Source organism: Oxyura jamaicensis, chromosome 3, assembly GCF_011077185.1.
Source record: "Oxyura jamaicensis isolate SHBP4307 breed ruddy duck chromosome 3, BPBGC_Ojam_1.0, whole genome shotgun sequence".
Classification (NCBI taxonomy): domain Eukaryota; kingdom Metazoa; phylum Chordata; class Aves; order Anseriformes; family Anatidae; genus Oxyura; species Oxyura jamaicensis.
In genome coordinates this window covers 32,368,319-32,389,396 of record NC_048895.1, presented here as the reverse complement: position 1 = coordinate 32,389,396, position 21,078 = coordinate 32,368,319, and the positions used below count along the sequence as shown (strand labels likewise).

Sequence of the window (21,078 nt, the reverse complement as noted above, 5' to 3'; positions counted from 1 at the left end):
CTTTGGGGACGTGGTACTCTGGAATGAATTTAGCATATGCAAATTTCACTTGGATGGGAGAATTTTGAGAATATCAGTGGCATGGGAATTGGGCTGTTCTTGGAGCATGCATAAGCCTGCTTAAAACAAAATGCAAAACAAGAGCTTTCTTAATGTTGCAGGAAAACATATTTTAAAAAGATTAGTGACCTTTTATTTTATTCTTTAAAGGTACACAAGGAGGCTGGGAATCACTGCCATGTGTGCATATAGTGTTTAAAGGGGGTATTAATTATCTTTCATCTTGGACACATTTTAAAGCTTTGACACGGATTCTGGATGTTTTGAGCATCCTTTGCTTTAAGCTGTTAACTGTGTTAGGATGTTGTGTTCTTTTGCAGTGGAGAATTATATCTTTTGTAAGAAGTGAGAAGTGGTCAGTATTGCTTTTATGTAGTAATATCCCCTTTCCCAAAAGGAAGGGGTCTTAAATAAATGAAGTAATGAAGTGTTTGTGTTTTTTCTTTTTTTTTTTTTTTTTTTTAAGGGAGGGGGGAGAGAGGCAAAAATGAAAACAACCAAACCACAACAAAAACTCTTAAGTATATCTGCCATTCAAGAGATCTTACCAGAAGCCAAATGAGTTTCCAGAGATTTTTGTTTTGTTTTGGAATTAAATCAGATGATCAAGCTCCTATGTCTGTTTGGGCATTACCTTTCTGAGATAAGGCACTTATTCTAAACCAGCATTCACACATCACTTCAGAGTAAATCCTGAGGATGTATAACATCGGTGTGTGTCATCAGAAAGAAAAAAGCTTAAAAGAACAACAGAAGATAGGTCTGTCTTTGAGAGAGTTGTCCTACCTGTGTGTACTCCCTTCCTTTGCTTTGTTTGAATGAACAGTTCTGGGTAGGGTGGTTACTTTGAATGGCTTCTGCTGCTGGAAGTTTGTATGGCATAATATCTTCTGATGTCTATCACTGAATTTGGGATAATGTTTTAGATTAAGAAAAATCACGTTACAGTAACAATAGGCTTAAATGGATATTAATTCCTAGTGTTGCTTTGGCAGTAGCATAGAGTGCATCCTGAATTTGACAATCATAAAGAAAAAACTCCTCATCTGCAATATACACTTACATGTGTTTTTTCAGGATTGAATGAACTTGCTTCTGGTCTGTTTAAATGACCATGTTTTCATATTTAAATGAAATACCGAATTTTGTGACTGGTGTTCTCAGAGGATGTTACAAACAACTTAAATCTGGTTTATCTTCCATATGGTGAGCAACACTGACTGGTTGTATGTGGGGATATTCAGTAGTTCCCCAAATCCCCACTGCAGTGGATGCTGCTGAGGTAGTAATTAAATATTTTAAATGGTACTTATGCTGTGGAATGTGTATAACCAAATGTGGAGCACCGGTAGCTCAGTGTTTATGGGTTATGTAGTCTCAGTGTGACAAAAATTGCCCTCGCTTTCCTCTTTGATGCTCTCAATGAATGAGGCTCTTAATGAATGAGTTGGATTTTTTAACAGTAAGCCAGAACTTTTGAAGGCAGTAGGCTTGATCTTTTTGCTAAATAACTTCTTTTTTTAGTAGAATGTATTTCATAGTTGCCTATATTTCCTGAATATGAGATGAGTGTTCTTCATTTACATGTTCAATAAAACAGCGTAAAGATGTTTTTTCATGTGTCACTGCTCTGTAACAGTTATTCGCATATCGTGTACATTTTAGAAGGAACCTATTCAAATTGCTATGTAAACCATACAGAAAGACTCCCTTGGGCTCTGTTGTTTGCTTTTATAGGGCAGATAATTTAAGAATTGTTTCTTTTTACAGGATTAACAGCTTTAAGAAAGCGTTTTCTAAAGAGTTGCTTTTGTTTTCAAAGTGGGACAAAGTCAGTTGGCAGACGGGCTTTCAAAGCATCTTAGTCCTTTGGAACTTGGAGTCTAAAGTTTGCCTAAAGAAATGATTTCCTGGCCTGTATAGCCAACACTTTTTCTTGAGAAAAAGGCCTCTGAAAGCGTGCTAGGAAGACTCCCAACATTTGGAAAAATAAGAGATCCTTATAGCTGCTAAAAAGCTTTATGAACTGGGCTGGGAATGCTGCATATGTTTTATGTGCTGACATTGGACAAATATGCTTGCAGAACTTGCAATCTATTTCATCTTTGCACAGAGAGAAAATTAGTGTTCTGGGATTTTGTCATTGTTGTGTAGCACATTGTTTGTTTGTGTGTAGGGGTTTTGGCAAAGCCATGTAAAGACATAAGGAAGAAAGCCTCTGCCTAGTAATGTCTGTCTCAGAGCTGGGCTGGTACAGCCAGTAAAAGCAGACCAGTTTTGGGGTACACAAGGCCAGGCACCCATGTGTATGTGTGTGTGGGGCAGCATTGGGCTCCAAAGCTAAATACAAGGGGAGAACAGGACTGATTAGATCAGTTCTGTCAGAGGAACATCTTGTATCCTCTGGGGCAGCAGCCATGCTTGGGATGTGGAGGTGGTAGTGAGGAGGCAGCTATCCCTGTTTGGAAAGGGCTCTAAAACATGAAAAGATGCAGAGCTTCTCTTTGGGAATGGGGGAGAGGCTCCATGTTGAGAAGAAGAGGAGATATGTCCCACCTCTATCAAGTGTGATGTGCGGTATCCAGTGCAGCTGTGACTTTCATTGTACAGGATTACTGCTTGATGTGACAGCATGAAGTCACAATGTCATGTAATGCATGAATTGGTTATTTCCTAATGGAATGAGGAAACAAAGAATTTTAAAACATTGATATTCAGTTCTTCAGTTTGGTGAAATCAAAGAAATGACTTAACCTGTTGGGTTTTCAGCAAGAAAGCAGTAACAATCATTGCTGGTGGAAAGGTCTGGTCATGACTCAGTGGTGCTGCGTATGTGGCTGAGGGTTTCCGTTTCACGGAGTGAATGATGAAGCATAGTAGTCTTCCGTTTCTCAGATGGGAAGAGGGATAATTGCATGGCAGGGATCAACTTTTAAGGCTTAGCTTTCAATTAAAGCAGTAGCTCAAACTTGATTCTCTGTGGTCCTTCTCATCTTATCTGTGAACACTGTTTGTTGGCTCTGTTTTCTTGCTGCTGTAACATCCCACAAACATTTAAAGGATTCATCTATAGCATCCCTTCGAAATGAAGACATAATATCCTCTTCTTACAGATAAGGAACAAAAGCAAAGGGATTTGTGTCTCCTTGGAGCTGGATATTTAGCACATTTAACTTCTCTGGGCAAGAACAGAACAAGCATTATAAAATACAGTATTTGCTTCTATGTAGGACTTTAATATTAAAATTTTAAAATCTTTCATTTTTTTGTTATGTTGAAGGCTGCAGTTTTTCATAAAATTTGCGGTGGGAATAAGAACAACAAAAGTAATATTGATCACTTAAGACACGCCTTTTTTAAAGTTGTACTTGGATGACTATTTGCTTGCATCTTCTGGAATATCCCATTTAGCAGCAGGATAGCGTTTTTATGACTCAGCTTCTAAATGAGAAAATGGAGTGCTCTGTACTTTCATGCTACACAATGTACTTAAAGCAAATTACTCGGGAATTTGTTTAGCCCTCTATTTCCATGTGGTATTTCGAATGTCTAGGCCATTTGTTTTGAAGTCTAATAAAGCCATGTTTCACCTGAATTCAGGCAATCCCAAACTCTTATTAGGTTTCTGCGGGAATATGATACTGTGCCTACACTTATCCTTGCAGGATATAGGAACTTCAGAACTACTTTTAAACAGTGAAATTATAAATTTAGATGTTGAATTTATGATATCTAATATTTTCTGTGGCTCCTTTCATATTTTAATATCTGGGGGTAGCAACAGAGCAAATCATTGGTTGCAATTATACTACTTTAACCCCTCATTGCAATTCATGCCTGGATTCCTTTTTCATGCGCATGGAGTCTTAGGCCACTGCTATCTGATGGGTGCTATCACAAGCAGCTATTTCACCTTTCCTTTTGAGAAATCCCCCACGTGGAAACAACTCTCCTCTGTAAATCCTAAGGAATATGTTCCCTGAGAAACCAATGAGCACTATGCTACCCCTTACAGCAATTTTAACATGCAATTCTGACACTTAATTCAGAAATGCAGAAGGGGAATTGCCCCGATAAAGGGATAACTGGATCTGAAGCACCAGCACATCTTGTGGCGGCACACGTTTCCTACAGAGCCAAGGGTTTCTCAGAAATAGAAGCAGGGACAGTTCTCTGCTTAGAAAAGCAAGCAGATCCAGCTGGCCCTTGGGGAAACCATGGGGTTCTTCTGGTCTGAGTTTCACTCTTCTCTCGCTGCAGTTGGAAATCAAAGTGGATGCAGCAGCAATTCCTTTGTTATTAATACACTTGCCACAGGCCTCTGCTGATAGGGAAATGTGGGTTAGGAGTGAGACTGTGGTTTTTGACTTTACCCTATGGCTTTAAGAGGAAAACTGTATCTTATTTGACTGGCATTTTTGTTGCACTTCTTTTCCAATAGAATTAAAGTGACTTCCCAAGATCCGGTGGTTTGGTTGTTTCCAAGTCCCATTTTTTTCCTTGTTCAAGTAGAAAAGCTTAAACAATGCACAGCTCTTTTGTGTGCTGTGGGCTTTGTCAGTGCTCAAGCTCTGCAACCCTGTGTCTGCTGGACTTGAACCAAGTCTGTGTTTGCTTTGTTTCTGTCAATTAGTTCAGGTATACTGGCACACACCTTGAAAACTCAAAAGAAGCAGAGTTGGTAGTTCAACTTTGTTTAGGTTGTCTAAATCAGTGGGGGTGCCATGCATCTTTGAATCCACATAGGTATGCGTCTCCCTGTCATTTTACCTTAGCAAATAGAAGAATCAGGCCAGAAAGTAGAGCATGCTATTATGCAAGCTTATTATTCTAGGTCATCCATAACACAGCTTTGATAAAACTAATGCTCACTCACCTATTCTGTGGACAGTGGTACTCAATGCAAGACTTATTACTCTAAAACATTTAGTTTTACATTGGGATTTCATCATTGTTAAAAGCTCTTACAAATCTAATAAATCATGATTTGGGGTAGTGGTCTGTCCAAAAGATGAGAAACAAAATTTGTAGGTTTCCAGTCTCTCTGGGCACAATCACTTACTTGACACTATCTACTATGCACTGAACTAGAAAAAAAAATGAAAGGTCAGTTATCCTCTGGCGGAGGAGCTAGTAAGATATTAAAATAAGTTAACATAAGCCAGAGCTGGCAGTGATTTAGACTTGTGGTAGGTAATATTTATGAGAACTCACAAATGTCTCAGCAGTCCTGCCAACTTATTACTTATCCTTTCAGTCCTTAGAAAATTAAAGTTGTTTCTTCAGTGTTCTGGCATTTATGGCCTATACAAAAATGTTCATTTCTGTTTATTTTTACAGAAAGCAATTTCTACAGCTTCTATGAGAGAATGATCATGATGGGATTAGCGTTTCTTCCCCTAATTGCTTTCTTTCCAAAATCGTCCAGTTACAATTACAGAATGTTCTGATTTTTTTTGCCTTTTTTTTTTTTTTCTTTTCCTCATATGACTCCAAGCAAAACTTAGTTTTGCATTTGTTTTATGGTAACACCAATACTGTACAGTCTATCTGGTTAATGTCTTTTCAGTAATGAGCTTAGTGATGTCTAAAACCCAAATTCATGGAAAATTCTGCTGGAAAGCCTGAGAAAGGTCATGCTTCTGCTTTCTGCATCCATTGGAAGCATTCTGTGGAAAGCTCAGCAGAGCATCTAACCAGCTGCTTTACTGAGATGAGATAAAGGTAATAGGATGTTGGCTTCACTAATAACACTGTTTTCTTTATTTCCCCAAGTTAATAATTTGGATTTATTTTATAAACCCTGTAAGCTAGTTAATGATCCTGTGTTGAAGACATAAGGCTTGGCAAGGACCTGCCACATGGCTATTCACACTGCATTTGGACCTCAATCTTCCTGGTCTTCCTACAAAATCATCTCCTTAGCATAGCCTCTATTGCTGGTAGAGGAAGCTGAATGTACTGATGCTGGGCTTGTGTGTCAGTGAGCTCCCTGGCAGAAAACATGGAGAGGGACCCAGGAGCACTGGTGAATAATGCAGCTGAAGGTCCTGGACTCAGCTGGCAACAGGTTCTGCTCCTTTATCTGTGTTCTCCCTGGATATCCACATGTGTGCCAATGGCTCCTGCACAAGTCACCTCCAGAGGTTCTTGCAAGCAAGTACATGCTGTGAGTGCAAGACTTCTGAAAACTCAAAATTGGTACAACCTGAGGGTGCTGAGCAGTCAACAGCATCAACATTTTGAATTTTTTTTAATAGCAATGGGAAATCTGGCTCTAGTACTTGTCAGTACCTGTCTGCTGTGACGTTTCTAGATATAGATAGGTGGAAGGCTTGAAAAATGTGAATGAACTGAAATGTGGAGGTGTATTTTGGAGAAGGGTTTGATATTCATTTTGACATAATAAGGTAGTAACATCTGTATTTATCCCCATCTATAAAATAGATGTCTAGAGCCTGTAATAATATGGACAACAGACCTTTCTGATTTGTTCAAGTGTTTATAGCAGTGTCAGCTGTGCACCTGAATTAAGTTTCTCATACTGCTGTACCAAATCTGTTTAAGGGTAGGAAGAAATCTAATAGTGCTGCTCTTTGTAGGCATCTTGGTCAGACCAATTCAGAGCAAGCCAATTTAGATTTAAATTTTATTTCCTGTATCTTCCTGTTCTGAAACGCATTCTCTGTTTGTGTGAAAGGCATTCTGTGTTTGTGTGAAACTGACGTTTCTCTTTCTCTGATGCAACCCCATCAGCCATAATGTAATTATCCCAGAGAAATACTGGGCAGCACAGGCTCTTCAGCTCAGCCAGACTTGTTGCTGATCCTGATGGAGAACAGTGGGGCAGACAATAAATCCATTTTTAGCCTGTAACATAAATGTTATCATGCATTTCAACATAAAAATGGTTGAGGTGATTGGCTTTTCAAAGAGTCGGACAAAGTTGCCGTTCTATCTCTAATTTTAAAAGTAAAATGTTGAAAATGCAGCTTTGTATTAGTTTATGCAATGAGTCCTGTTAGTTTTCCCTGTAATATTTCTCTGTGCTGGATGCAGACCTCAAAAGAGGAGCCAAAGGGAGGACCAAATATTTTATCGGCTTGGACTTGGGACTGATGGAAGAAGGAGACTTGCTTGAGGTAGCAGGGGGAGCTGAAAGAAGCAAACTGACATCTAGTCAAAAATGGCTGCACTGATGAATTATATCACCGTCTGCTCTAATGAAGCTTAGGGGAAATGAAATTTATTTAAGCATTTGTCAATACCTTAGGGAAAGGGGAAAAAAGCAAAATGTTTTACTGGATTCTTCATTTTTTGTTCACACGCCTCCCTTAAATTTATTATGTAAGAGTCATGAGTGGTGCTTGAGCTGGGTGGAAAACAATTTCCCTATTTCATGTACTTCTGAGTCTGTAACTATTTAAGAGTGTCAAAGTCTCCTTTGCTATGAAAAGATATATTTATTCTTAAATAAGTTGTTTCATTTAGCAATTTTAATTTTTATCACTTTCTATGTTTAAACTTAAAAGTTGTATAACTAAGGATTAGCTAGAAAGTGATGAATCAATTGCTAGAACTTTGTTCCCAACTTGATGAGTCAAATCTGGCACACAGTCCCTTGATGGAAAACCAATTTTTTCCTTGGTTTGCAGTGAAGTTTGGGGAAGCAGAGAAAGAACCTTGTACCCACCTTAAGTTATTAAATATGGTCTGGATTGCAGAGAACAACACCTAACAGATCTATGAATTACAGGTTTAATTCAGTTCTTCCCCCATTCTCCGCCTTGGCTGTAAAGTCGTCATGACAAATGGTGTTATTTCCCTTCTCGGCATATGCCACATGCTGCTGGAAAATACGCAACAAAATGTAACATTAACATTTCCCTGACACTTCTAAAATTAAACAACTCCTTCAGGGGAAGGAAGCTTCTTGTTAATTTATGTATTCCTCAGCTTTCACGCTGGGGAGCGAGGGTGGACACCACCCATAGCAACTGCTTAAACCAAAGTTATTTCTAGTTTAATACAAATACGAAGTAAAATCTGATGAGCAGAATACTTGAGTGATGATTTAAAAAAAAAAAAGGTAAATATCCATTTGTCTCCATGTGTTGACTGTATTCCTCCAATATTTTGTTCTGCCATAAGGTGCTTCTTGAATGAATATTTTAAACTGGTAGTACGTGGACTATGAAACAAACTCCATTTTTATTTTTTTAATTGGAATATCTTATTATAAACTTATGATCTGGCTAATGTGACAAACTCTGGTTTACTGTTTCATTGAGAAATATGCTACTGTCTTACTCCTTTATATCAGTCTCTACTGAAATGCATTCATTTTGTGTAAAATTTAGTTTTAGTTTCTTTTATATTTGCTGAAGGCAGACCAGTGCATGAGCTCAGGTACCTGCTTGTGGTGGCACCTTGTCTGTGAAGGTGATCTTGAATGGTGGCCCACCCCTTCTTGTGGTCCCAGGTGTTGCCATAACGGATGCTGTAGGATTTTCTGAAGTCATAATTCTCACTAGAACAGACAAATGTGGTGTGTTTATTTTTTAGTTCTTCCTACCACAGTAGCATGTAGCAACAAGAAACTAACCTGTCTTGAGGGTGGAGGAGGTGTTCCCTGGAAATACAGAACAGTCACTATAGCAAAAAGGGAAGCTACAGACTTTGAGCAGCCAATTACTTGAAGTACATCCAGTTTTCACTCCTTTATAATCTCCTGTTAACCTTAATGATCTATACAAAGAAGAAACTTCAAACTATGTACATTCTGTTGAGAAATTGGCACAAAGTTTCTCATTGTGCATTTCTTCATGTGATGTCCATGCTTTCACTGTCTGACTCCTAATCCCCCTTCCCACCATTTCTCCGTGGGGTTTTTGGTGGAGTAGTCATTACTGTACACTGCATGAAGGTAAGGACAAATATTTCATTTTGCTCATCCTGGTCAAACTCATTTATAAGGAAGACATGCACTTCAAGTTTGCTCAAGACCCTAAAGGCATACAAGATACTCTGTCACAACTGCTATTCAGGTTTCTTCTTTTCCTCCAGAATAAATTCATTTTGGGCTGCGTGTTTTTCTGGCTTGCTTTACTTGAGGCATTGATTTCTTTGAAGATATAACCACGAAGTTTTGGGCAATGATCCTACTCTTTGTGTAGAGATTACACCTTAGTGATTAGATGTTAGTCTTCTCTGTTCTTCATAGTACATGAAGGGAAGCTTTTGTTTGCAAGTTGTGTAACCCAGTAGTATATTTTGTGCCCTACCTTAACTTTGTATTTTCTGAGAAGTCTCTTTCATGGATTAATGAACAAGCTATAAAATAGCCAAGAATCATAAATTACCTCAGAGGAATTGCAGAACACCATGATACATCAAACAATTTTCAGTCAACTCTCTCTTTGTATAAGCAGTTGTGGGTGTTTCCTCTCCAGCATACTTTTGTTCTAAATTTAGGGTTATATTCTCTCATCGGCGTATGTGTAAGGTCTTCATGTAACTTGTGTTAACATTAATGGTTGTCAGATGGGGTCCAGTAGTTCCATGGAATAGTTAAGCAAGTTTTAGTTGTGTTTTTTTTTTTTTTTTAACTTAGTTGTTGGATTTTAGCAAGTCTTTTGCACACTGTATCAAGCAATCTCAGTGCCAATGCCAAGGGTTTTCAACCACAGAGGTAGCCTTGAAGTAGATTTTCCTGAAGATCAAAGCTTCCAAAACATTAAAAATACTTTCCAAGTAAGTTATATGATAATGGCTGTGTTCTGTTATCTCTCCTGTGTCACTTGCTAGTTACCCAAATGAAAGAGGAAGGGGGCTGCATGGAGATGCCCACAGTCCCACAGCAGCACACAATGTGTCTACCCACAGCTTTCCCCCTTAGAGTGGCATTGGCTTGCTGGAGTTTGAAGTGTGCTAACACCTCTACTCTGGCATGGCTTACAAAGGATGCAGTAGGCTACCTCGGGGGAAGGTGCCATTTGCTAGAATTACTTGTGCCTTATGGGCTGCCCAAGGAGCAACTTGTGCAATCCCAAAGAGGCCTGCTTGGTAGTGCGTCACATAATGGTTCTCATGTGCTTCACAACTCAGGTGTTTCAGGCAGGCATGGTGAGCATTTGTCTTCCTAGCTGAAATCTGTTCATGCTATGTGACAGGCTAGGTGCAGAGGTAGTTACACATGGGAAGTTTGGGGATTTGCCCTGAAGTGCTGTACATACATGTGGTCTAATTCCAGCCTATTCAGGCAGTTACCTAATAGAAATGCACTGCTGTTTAAACTGCTCCATACCTCACCACATTAGTGTCTGTGAATTTGCCCTCTACCCTGAACAACTGAAAACCACCAGAAGTGAATGTACCCATGGAGAGGGAATCCCCTTTACTCAGTCTGTCGAAGTCAGGTCCCTGTGCTGCATAAACATGAACCTCTAGAGACAGGAACTGGGAACTGATTTGTAGGGAGGACTCAGGGAGCCAGCAGTTGGTGACTGATTGAAGTTGTGCCTTAGGGCTGTAGGAGATGGTGTATGGAAAATCTGCTCATCAACTTTGTCTGTAAGGGCAAGCATAATTAAAAATAAGTGTTTGACATATTGCCCAAATTTGATACAAAGTTTTGGAAGACATTGATAGTGACTGGAGTGGATCGAGCAGTCTGTATTTAATAACTCTTTTTACATATTGTTCTGTGACTTACAATGCGGGTGTTCAGTGTATTGAATCAAAAAGGGAAGAAGACAGTTAATAAAACCATGGGAAGAAGGATAAGGAGTATGGAACAGCTTTGTCAAAACATTCAGCTAGGTTAAAAATGAAACGTAATCATGGTTAAACACTTTGAGAGTGGAGCCAATGTATCTTTAAGTCATTTGGCACGCATAGAAAGATTTATAACTGTAAATCTGCTGTAATTGTATGATTTTTGTGGGCATTTACAGGCTGTTTGTGGCTCTAATTATTAACCTCAATGTGAAATTAGTTTGTCATGCTATAACATGGTCTAGACAGGGTCACTTATCAGCAAGTTACTGCTACTGTGGAGATCTTGATAAAAATGAACCGTCAAAGTTACTCCGATATAACATGCATTTGTGCCTACAAATCAAGGCTGAGCTTGGGTTGTGTAAGAAGATTTGCTGAAGTATTTAACGTTGGCATACACTCGGTACATTAACATAAATATGTTAGCTGCGGTATTTTCAGTTTAAGATCATGGTTGAACAGATTATTTACAGACTTCTTAATCATTGAAGGGAGAGTAGGGGGAAGAATCAGCAGCTGGCAGTTGGTGTTTGTGCTCATGAAGCTTCATGTCATCAAGAGTATGGCTTCCACTGTAGATGTGTAGAAGAAGGTTGGAAGATCTCACAAAACATGTTCAAAAAGATGTTTTCTATGAGCATCATCATACTTGTATGCAACGTAATGATGAAGCTTCTGCTTTGTCTTTGAACATCAGGATTAAAGGGACAGCTTCAAATTTTAAAATGATTCAAAGTATAAATAAAATATAGGCAATGAAGGGAAGAATGCCCCTTTCCCCCCCCCCTTTTTTTTTAAATGTAACTTCGCTGCTTTCAGGTCAACTTCTTTAAGTATCCTATTCATGTTGAAGTCATTAGTGTTTTCTTTTTGTTTCATACAAAATTATTAATAAACTCCCTTGCTCATTCCACCCCCTGAAAACAAAATACAACCCAAACCAGAAGGTATGTGATGAGTACCTGAAGATTTTCCTTTAAAATTGAATCCAGCTGTGCTCTTCAGACTTTGATTTTTGTAAGCTTGCATGTGAGACTTGACCAAAAAGTTGTTGTACAATAGGAGACTTTCAATGTGAGTTTTAATTGTTGAAAGCAGTGCTACATTTGTAGATGTTGGTTTCTCCTGCATCCATATCCTTCCTGGAAGGAAAAAAAAATGCCCTAGAGAAATAAAAGTTTGACATGATGGAGAAATGTTAGAGGGGGGTCTTTATTGGCCACAACTGGGACTGAATACAATAATCTATGGTAAAGTAATTTGACAGCTCGGGCAATCTGAGAATTTCTAATGACTATATCACACCTTGCCGTTTCCTATTTTTTCAATGTTAAGCCTTTTCAAATCTGTAGAACTTGATTTCAAGTGGGAGTAAAAAGAATATTTAGCTTTGGAGCACTGTTAGATAGAGTTAGATTAGTTTTCTCCATATTATATGTGTTTGTGGAGATTTGAATGAGTAGTGCTGCCTGGCTTGTCTGATGCTTCTGTCCTAATCTGAGAAGCTTTGTTCAGCAAAGAAATGAATTTAGAACAATTAGAAATTACTGGTCTTTTTAAATGCAAACAACTCACTTTGTTTTCTGTTCTTGGCATGGTTAAGCGAGAGTTAATTTGGTCTTAGATACAAAGAGCACCTGGATTGGAATGAGCATGCACTTAGTCTTGAGTATGTCAGGAAACCTATATTTACTTTTCTAAAAGTACCTTGTGTTCAAAAGGGCATACTTATCCAATTAAACTCTTTCATAGGGCAGCAAATCAAGCATACAACCAAATGCTAATAGCGAGGAATGACCTACAGTGCTGTGTGTCTCCCACCAAACAACAAAAGGAGGTGCGTGAGAAGTGTGTAAGGCATACAATGTTTATAAGTAGGTCTAAGATTCAGAACCTAGCAAAAGCTGTGCAAACACAGAAGTGTATGCTAAAATATGTTGCTAACTAAATACGAATCAATTTACTGCTGTGTATTTAAACCAATGTTCAAATCAAATTTTTAGATTAGGATTTGTAAAGGCATTTAGCACTTCATAAAAAGACTACTGATTTTATTTATGGTCCTTAAATTAATTTTATGAGCATCTTAGAATGAACTCGTTAATTCTTTTAGTTAATGTTCCAGTAGCACTAAATCTTTTATGCTTGAAGCTACCTACCTTATTCTATAAGGGGAAAAAATAAAGTAATTGTCTTTTGTGGAGTGTCCAGCAAGTCCCCGTGCTTTCAGCTGGTGGAGAAAGATAAACTTCAGGATTTCAGTTCTGACTGGATTGTGTGCAGCCAAAATCCCTGGATATGTTTAGAATGGAAATAGTGCACTATAGAACTCTTCTGCTGGAAATGTTTACAACAGACGCATTCTTATGCTGAAAACTCGTGACAGATTAAAAAACAAAGCTGGCTTATATCTGCCACGCAAAGTCTGTCATACAAAACCTACAGAATATTTGGGTTATGCTAAGGATTTTTCTTAAGAAAACAACATCAAAAGCTGACACAAAAGCAAAATACCCAAAACCAAAACACCTTTCTTAGTCAGCTTCTGCAAAGATGCAATACTTCAATTCATGTGTGATGCTATCCTTGTGTATCAGGTACTGTTACAAACCTTCCACTGACTGAAGACCACTAAGTTTCACGTTTTTGGTAATGAGTCACTTGCAACTGCTTGTCTCATGTCTGCCTGTTCTTGAGAGCACTGTCATTTTAAGGATTCCTTTAATAATTGTGTTTCAGTTTTACTTATGTGTTTCTAATATAACAGATCTTCAAATCTAAACACATAGGAAAGATTAAAATAGAATCAGTTCTGCCTTTATAACGCTTCTCTGGAAAGTGTGAGACTTCTTTTTCTTCTGGTATGCATCATGGTAGTTCCTCACTTTTTCAACTCCTGTAACAAGGAAAATGTACAAAAATAATAGAGTAGGGAATTGATACTTTAATAGTTCCAGTTTATAAAGAATGATGAAGAAACTGCAGGAAAGGTATTTCTTCAGAAATTCTTCTGTAGAAGTTAGTAAACATAAATGATATGATATCTTAGTTTTGTTTTCCTCCCTAAAACACATGCACTTAGCAGTTACTTGCATTGTATTGTGTAAGGTTTGATGTAGTGGTCATTTTCAATTTTCTTCCAAAGTTCATATATTGGTTTCTTTCTAATGTGGAGTATAAAAAAGAGCTTTCAGCTTTCTTTTGAAAAAAAGACTCAAGCATTGATGGAAGACAAACACAGAGAAAGGAATACCGACAACATGCAGGTAAACTGTTCAGCAGGGAGTGACACCTTACTGTACAAGCAGTATGACCCATGAGATGCACTGCATGTGCCACTTGGTTTGTATATTTAGCAATCACCAACAGGCACAAGGAAATCTGCAGTCAAGTCTAACCAGAAGGATCATAGGGTAAGCACACTTTGGCTGGCACCTTGCTTGTGATTTCTGTCATGCATTGCATGCTTTACTCTGAAGCAAGTGCTTTGCTCTCTCTTCTCTTTTCCGTGGCCCTGAATCAGTTAATCATCCACTGAGGGAACACTTTCTTATCTCAGTTTGTTTTCCAGGGAGTGCAGTCTAGTGATTATCAAATTCCCTTATTTCTGTCTTAACTTGCAGAACCACTTCTAGGTTTGTCCCAACATTCCAACCTGGAGTTTTCATCCAGTCCTCTAAAATTGGAACAGATAACTCATTCTACATTATCGTTTACATAAATTAATCATCATTCCCATTTGTTTTCAAAATCTTGTCAAATCTGATTCTTGAAAATGTTATTAGGTAGTTGTCAGTTCTGTCATTCAGCTGTTCCCCTCCTACATTTGCAATGTCATACTGCAGAAGTGATTGACCTCATTTCAGGGGTGTAGTGATATGTTAGTGCCTTTTTTTTTTTTTTCCCTGAAAGACATTGGTAGGGAGATAATTCTATCTTTTTTTTTTTTCTCTCAAGGAGGATGTTGTGGAAAACTTCTTAATTTTAATCAATACAACCTCCTTTAATTTCTAATTATTTTAATCTCTGGTTAAGCAGACTTTTTTATAACTGTTATTCTGATAACTCTTTCCATGTTTAAGTGTCCTAGATAATTTTTGTATCTCTAAAAAAGATAATGCACTGTTTGAGATGCTGATAGCTGTAGCTTGCTCCAAACTCTTGTATAGTTCTTATATACACACACACTTGCAATAAGATATCAAGCAAATGCAGCTTAGTTTTTCAAGTTTAATGTTACTTTACTATAGTAGTCATCTTGTTTATATTGCCTCTTTGTGTTCTCAAAAAGATTCACTTTTTTAAACTTGCTGTTCCTACTGCTGTCAGCATGCAAAGGTAGAAGATGCATGACTCTTCAGCAAACCGGTAACAGTGCCTCGACTCCTGACAGCTTCATCGCTCCTGGGTTTCAGTTGTCTAACCTTGTTCCCAATATTTTCCTGTTTAAAAAAAAAAAAGGATGAAATCTGCAAGCACAACACGAGTGCTCCACTTGAACTAGCGGTCAAAGAACTTGATTTTGAGAGCATGCATTAATAGATATGTATATTAAAATAGATTATCTATTATTATTATCTATTGTGAGTGCATTAATAGGCCTTGTCCATATGGAAGCAGGACACTTTACAGTTAGAGAATAAGGAACAGTGCCCTGATCTTAACATTCAGTAAGCATAGCAAAGAGCTGACTTTGTGGTGGCAAAGGTATCTAAGATGACTAAATTCTTATAATAATGAGAGACCTAAATGATTGCCAAGAAACTCCCATACAAAAGACTAGCAAAACAGGAACAAAAAGATCCTCTTGGCATAATGAAACCTGTATTCTAAACATAACTGAAACTAATTAAAAAGCGAATGTAGCAAGATTGATCAAGCTTATCTGGAAAAGCTGTTGCCTGTTCTTTCTGGAGGTACGATTACCTAGTAGACTAAAGCAGCAGTAAGGTTTGGGGTGGTTAATTTTCTTTACATTTTCTACAGAAAAAAATATTTTTTGTTTTAAGATTTGGTAATCGCTAGTCTGTGCTTAGTGTGCTCCCCTGCCCACCTCGAGGATATCAAGAGATACCTTGAAAGCAAATTTTCTTTTTAAACAAAATTAAATGTATATATTTAAAAGTAATTTCACAACAATCCAAACATAGTCTGTAACTAGTATACTGCTTAGATTAAGTAAGCCAGATGTCATAGTTCTTGGAATTTCATATTTCTAAATATATCACTAGTTAACATCACTCTTCTAGAATAATTTTTCAGATTATGACCTTCCCCTCAAATTTTGTTTGTACAGTACTGTTTTTTTAAAAAAATAGATATTCAGTTGTTGTGGGAAGGTACCGTGCTTTTGTTAAAATTTGTTTCTGAACAAATATCAAGTGAATTTAAATTCATTTTGGGGGTGGGAAGCTGAACAAATAACACTTTCATTAAGCAATGTCAGTATGGGATCTCCAAGAAAGGGTTAGAAATAAGAACACTTATAGCTCTATGAGCAACACAGCATTCCTTTGGCATGAGAGGATTATTGTTCAGATAAAACATTTTCTTCAGACTGTCATAGGGATAATGCTGATACCTGCATCTGCTGGAGAGCCTTTTGCTTAAAAATTTATGAATGATTCAAAGTAAGCAGGTTATATGAGTGAATGTGTCACACTCATAGCATGAACACGCATTTCTTAAGGTTTTGCTGTTCTGTGATATACCTGGGAACCTGTGTACAGAATAACCTGTGCTTTCTGGTATGGGCTAAGGACCACACAGGTACTTTATTGTTCTCTCATTACCTGAGATGATAAAACAGGCCAGCTACCTGGCCAGCTCTGCTGGTCTTTTAACTTAATAAATATGCCAGAGAACTGAAATAGGTGTCCCTGCCCATGGCCGGGGGGCTGGAATTAGATGATCTTTAATGTCCCTTCCCAACCTAAACCTTTGGACCTTTGGATTGGGTTGGAAGGATTCTATGAAATGGTTAAAGGGCACTGTTGAAACAGCACTGCTCATCAACTCCTGCCTTAAGGGGCTGGGGCTGCTCTGCTAGCAGTGTAGTGTTGCAGCAGTATCAACAGTCTGGTAACCTTGCTGCTCTGGGGTAAGGAAATGGTGTATGTAAAGTTCAAGATGATGAATAGTATCTTCTTGAAGACGCGAAACCGTTCAACAGCAGTGCCCTTGGTATGAAAATCCTGAACCAAGTCCTGGACAAGCTTGCTGGACTATTGGACATCTATACATAGGGCTGTAGCATGGGAGAGATGGGAGGAGACAACAGGCTCAGCTCTGCTCCTGGATCCCCTTCCTGGAAAAACAATCCTGAAGAGAGCATATGGACATCCAAGGATGCCCATTCACAATCTGAAGGATTATAAAGTGTCAAGTTAAACATGTTATGGGTACCTCTCTTATGTTTTTCTTTTTCATGGCTGATAACTAAGCTCAGCATTGCAGTGAGTTTCAGTGTGGTGACACTGCTTGACGTGATGCATGAGTTGCTGTCACTTCTGAGTGAGCAGGAGCAGAGAGATAGTTTGCTTCCATGTGGGGAAGTGGTAATGTGCTGCTGTCATTTTTGTGAGACAGCTGCCAAGGCAGCATGATGCTTTCTAGAGTGGTCAGCTGAGGTTTCTGCAAAGCAGAGAGCAACGGCTTGTTGGGAAGTCCTCCTTCATGCAGCTTCCAATCGCACATGCAGCGAGGACGCGTGGTCCAAAGAATCAAAATAAACTGAAGTAAAACCCATGAAAAATGTATAATATAATACAGCCTGCTCCAAACTGATGGTTTGCTCCTGTTGCAGAGTTTTACCAGGCCAAAATCACCATGCCTCCCTGAAACTACACTTGAGGAATCTGTCCCTGAGCTATCTGTGAAGGCTTCTGTGCCACTTGAGGTTTCCCATCAGCTTCAGGAGAACTGCTTTAGCAAATACGGTCATTATCTGCTTTTGCAATAATAGACTTTGTGATAATCTATTAATCAGCTTCATAACCAAGGAGAAAAAGGATATGGGGAACCTGAGGAAAGGCCTCAGCTGTGATGAATGAAGAAAGATAAAGAGCTGATATTCCTGACATGTTCTTGTTTTGATAGCAGAGGGAAAATTGGGATTGCATAATTCTAATCAAGCTCCTGCTTTTACAGGTTATTTTGTGGTGTATAGGTAGCTTGTAACTTTTCAAGGTATAGTGTGAATAGCAGGAAACTGGGCAGATGTCAAGTCTGAGTAACATACTTTCCACAGAAGAATAGAGAACTTGACAGTTGCTGAATGGCTGCATGTAAATATCTGCTGCTAAAACAGAACAATTATCTCAGCTTCTGGCTTCTAGAAACTCCAAAATATGCAGAGTTTTGGTGTGTTATTTATTCAAAGCCTGAATATCTCCACAGTTTGTTTCTGTGTGTATGTGATTGAGATTTTGAAGAACTCATTGTTCTTTAAACTCTTCAATATTACAGCTTGAACAAGTGTTAGAGGTTCTTGTGAACTGATGGTTTGTTTCATTGATTAAGTAAGAGTTGTGTGTAGGAAAGGCTCTGTATGACAACTGAAGCTATACACAAATGCATAGTTTCCACTCTATAAAAAGTGATCTGCAAAGCTGGAAGGTATCATTAGGCTTGTGTTTATAACTCAGGATGGCCTTATTTCACCAGCTTTTCTTGCAAATTAGTTCCCGGATGTCAGAAGTATTGTCTGGCTGCCAGCTATTGCATAAACTCCTCAAGTGTGAGATATGACTTACTGCTCTTGCACTGACCTCAACTGTCAACAGGAAAATAAATGATAATGAAATAGATTGGATGGAGCAAGATTCAGAAAAACAAACTTAATATCTAATTTTAAGTGGCCTTTGATTACGCAACTACCTCAGTTGTATCTGGGATGCATGTTTTTAATGTTCCTGAGCTGTTAGTAAAACGCTATGTATTCTTGGACAACCAGAAAACCTTTCACCCAGGTTGGCAGCCAGGATTAAAGTCTCTAGCTCTTGGTCTGCTAACAGCATTTGAAGCGTGTCCTGTAGAAATGAAAACTGCCACTTTTCATTTGGGGTTGGGCAAATGGCTCCAAAGCCTGTGTCCCAGGTTGCTGAAGTTGGCTTTTTAAGATCAGATGCTTCCCATTACTGCCCCATGCCTTTTATCACAAGGTGTTATAGAGCACAGACCCTCTCAACATTGAAAGCAGCATCTCTGTCCCATTTGGTGTGTTGCATGGCAGTGTAAGTCTCCAAAGCCAACCTCTTAGGGAGGCTGGCTCCTCATTGCTTGGCTGCCCTTGGGGGCCTTGGCTGGCTTCAAGAGGACCAGGCTGCTGTGTCTGTATGATAGCGGCTTTATGCTGGCCCCACAGGTGGTGTAGTTTGTGCACCCTGTCACACAGCAAACCTTATGCTCATTCCCAGAGCTGCCCCAGAATGTTCTTGACAAGGATGTAGCTCTGGAAGGCCCTTGTGTCCTGAGCAAGTGATGAGCCAGTGTACCAAATGTTGAGAGGTCAGTCATACTGAAGCACCTGAAATAGACTTTTATTTAAAACACAAACCATCGCGTGTTCTTTACTTCTTCATATTTTCCCCTGTTATTAACTGTTATGGTCTTCAGTTTGATATTTTGAGGGTATAAACCAGGGCTTTGGTCTTGAGTGATGGCATGTTAAGGTTTGGGTGTCTGTGTGTGTGTTTCAAGTGATTTAGTTGATATTTGTAGCGGAGACAATGTACCTGTCTTTTCATCTAACCCCAGTCCTGCAGAATCTACCTGGCCAGTACTAATCTTGGTACTCAAATATCATGAGCTAAATCCTAGGAAGACTGGATTATTGTTTTTAACAGGGTTTTATTTAGTCTATATTTCCTGAATTTGGGGGAAAGACATTCTTGTGTGTAAGCTGTCTGTGTGAACTGAGCCTTAACAACTTTCTAAACAAGCAAGAGTCTTATAAGATCTCGTGTCTCCACTTTGGGACCATCGATGCCCTCTCCAAAAACAGGGCCAGGATAGTATCATGAATTTGCAGGTAATATCCTCTGTACTTGTGTGATATCTTTTTGCCTATTACATGTGTCTGTAAGTCTGAAATGGATGAAAATGTGACTGATGAAACAACTAGTCAGATGAGCAACGTTTACAAAGAACACTTGTAAAGATCATCATTTTGTACTAACTGGACTAGAAACTGGTCAGATGTTCTTGATCCCTTGGCTTTAGGCTTTGTTGTCCAACACCAAGATTGTTCTCCTAACCAAGAGCACCTTGCTGTGTTACTCAGCAAAAAAATCAAGGGAGTTTACTGTAGTTTGCAACAGCTTTGCTTTATTCCAAGTCTGCGGGCTAAAATGATTAATAGCAGGCAGATGGCAGACAGCTTCTGTAAGTCATGCAGCCTTGTCAGCTCACCAGTCACTGAATCTCCACTGAATATCAGCTTAAAGAAGTGACATTGGGTTAACTGTCCTATTTTGTATAGACAGAACTGCATTCACAAAGTAGTTTCTCACTCAAATTCATTTGTAAAATGACTCTACTGTACATTTGTTTAGATGATTGTTATTTCTCCGTTTAACATAATTAGTCTATGTGCAGACTCATTAGCTTCATAATCAAATTGTAAAATCGGCCATAATTAAGCGGTCAAAAGGGCTAATGGGTTCAATTCTAACAGCAAGTTTGAGCTGGAAAACCTGAGAGAGGGTAATTCTGAAGACTTTTTAAGAAGGAAAATTAGCTTAAATTTAGTTTTACAATGCAGAATTAAAAGATATGTGCTGATCAGAACTTATCACTGTCTTTTAGAAAACTAAATGTTGCTGGAGATGTAGTGCTAAAGCAATAAATATAGCTACTTTGTTTTTAATCAAAATTCCAGATCTCAGTGCACCAAATCCTGGGAGCCTTTTAGACCAGGTACACAAACACATATCGGATAAAGAGACACGAGCTGCTAAGTTTACATTGAGTTTTGTAAGGTTTATGGCCTGGTCTGTTTTCTGTGTAGTTCAAACTTACTGGTAGTTTTGGGGTGTGTTTGTTTTATTTTCATTGAATCGGTTAGCATATCTACCTGAGATGGTTGTATTTTAAAAGAATGTCACATACAGTCTTCCCCTCTAAAATTTCCAGAGAAAATGCCTTGTGTGTAGACTCTCCTTGGGGGTAGGGAAATCATTTTGTTCTGTTTAGAAACATTAAGAGTTTTCATAAAGTCACACTGTATTTCCACTTAAT

The 21,078-nt window shown here is 38.5% G+C and overlaps 1 long non-coding RNA gene across 12 annotated transcripts in view; it reads left to right on the top strand.

Annotated features, from left to right (window-relative positions):
• Nucleotides 1-21,078, top strand: part of LOC118164310 — a 370,599-nt gene that overhangs the window by 10,531 nt on the left and 338,990 nt on the right. Inside the window, exon 1 of one of the 12 annotated variants that reach the window (XR_004749422.1) lies at nucleotides 14,196-14,252. The exons of the other annotated variants lie outside the window; for them this stretch is intronic. This is a non-coding gene — a long non-coding RNA (uncharacterized LOC118164310). Of the gene's footprint in view, nucleotides 1-14,195; nucleotides 14,253-21,078 lie in introns of those variants that run through there. 12 annotated transcript variants of the gene reach the window in all.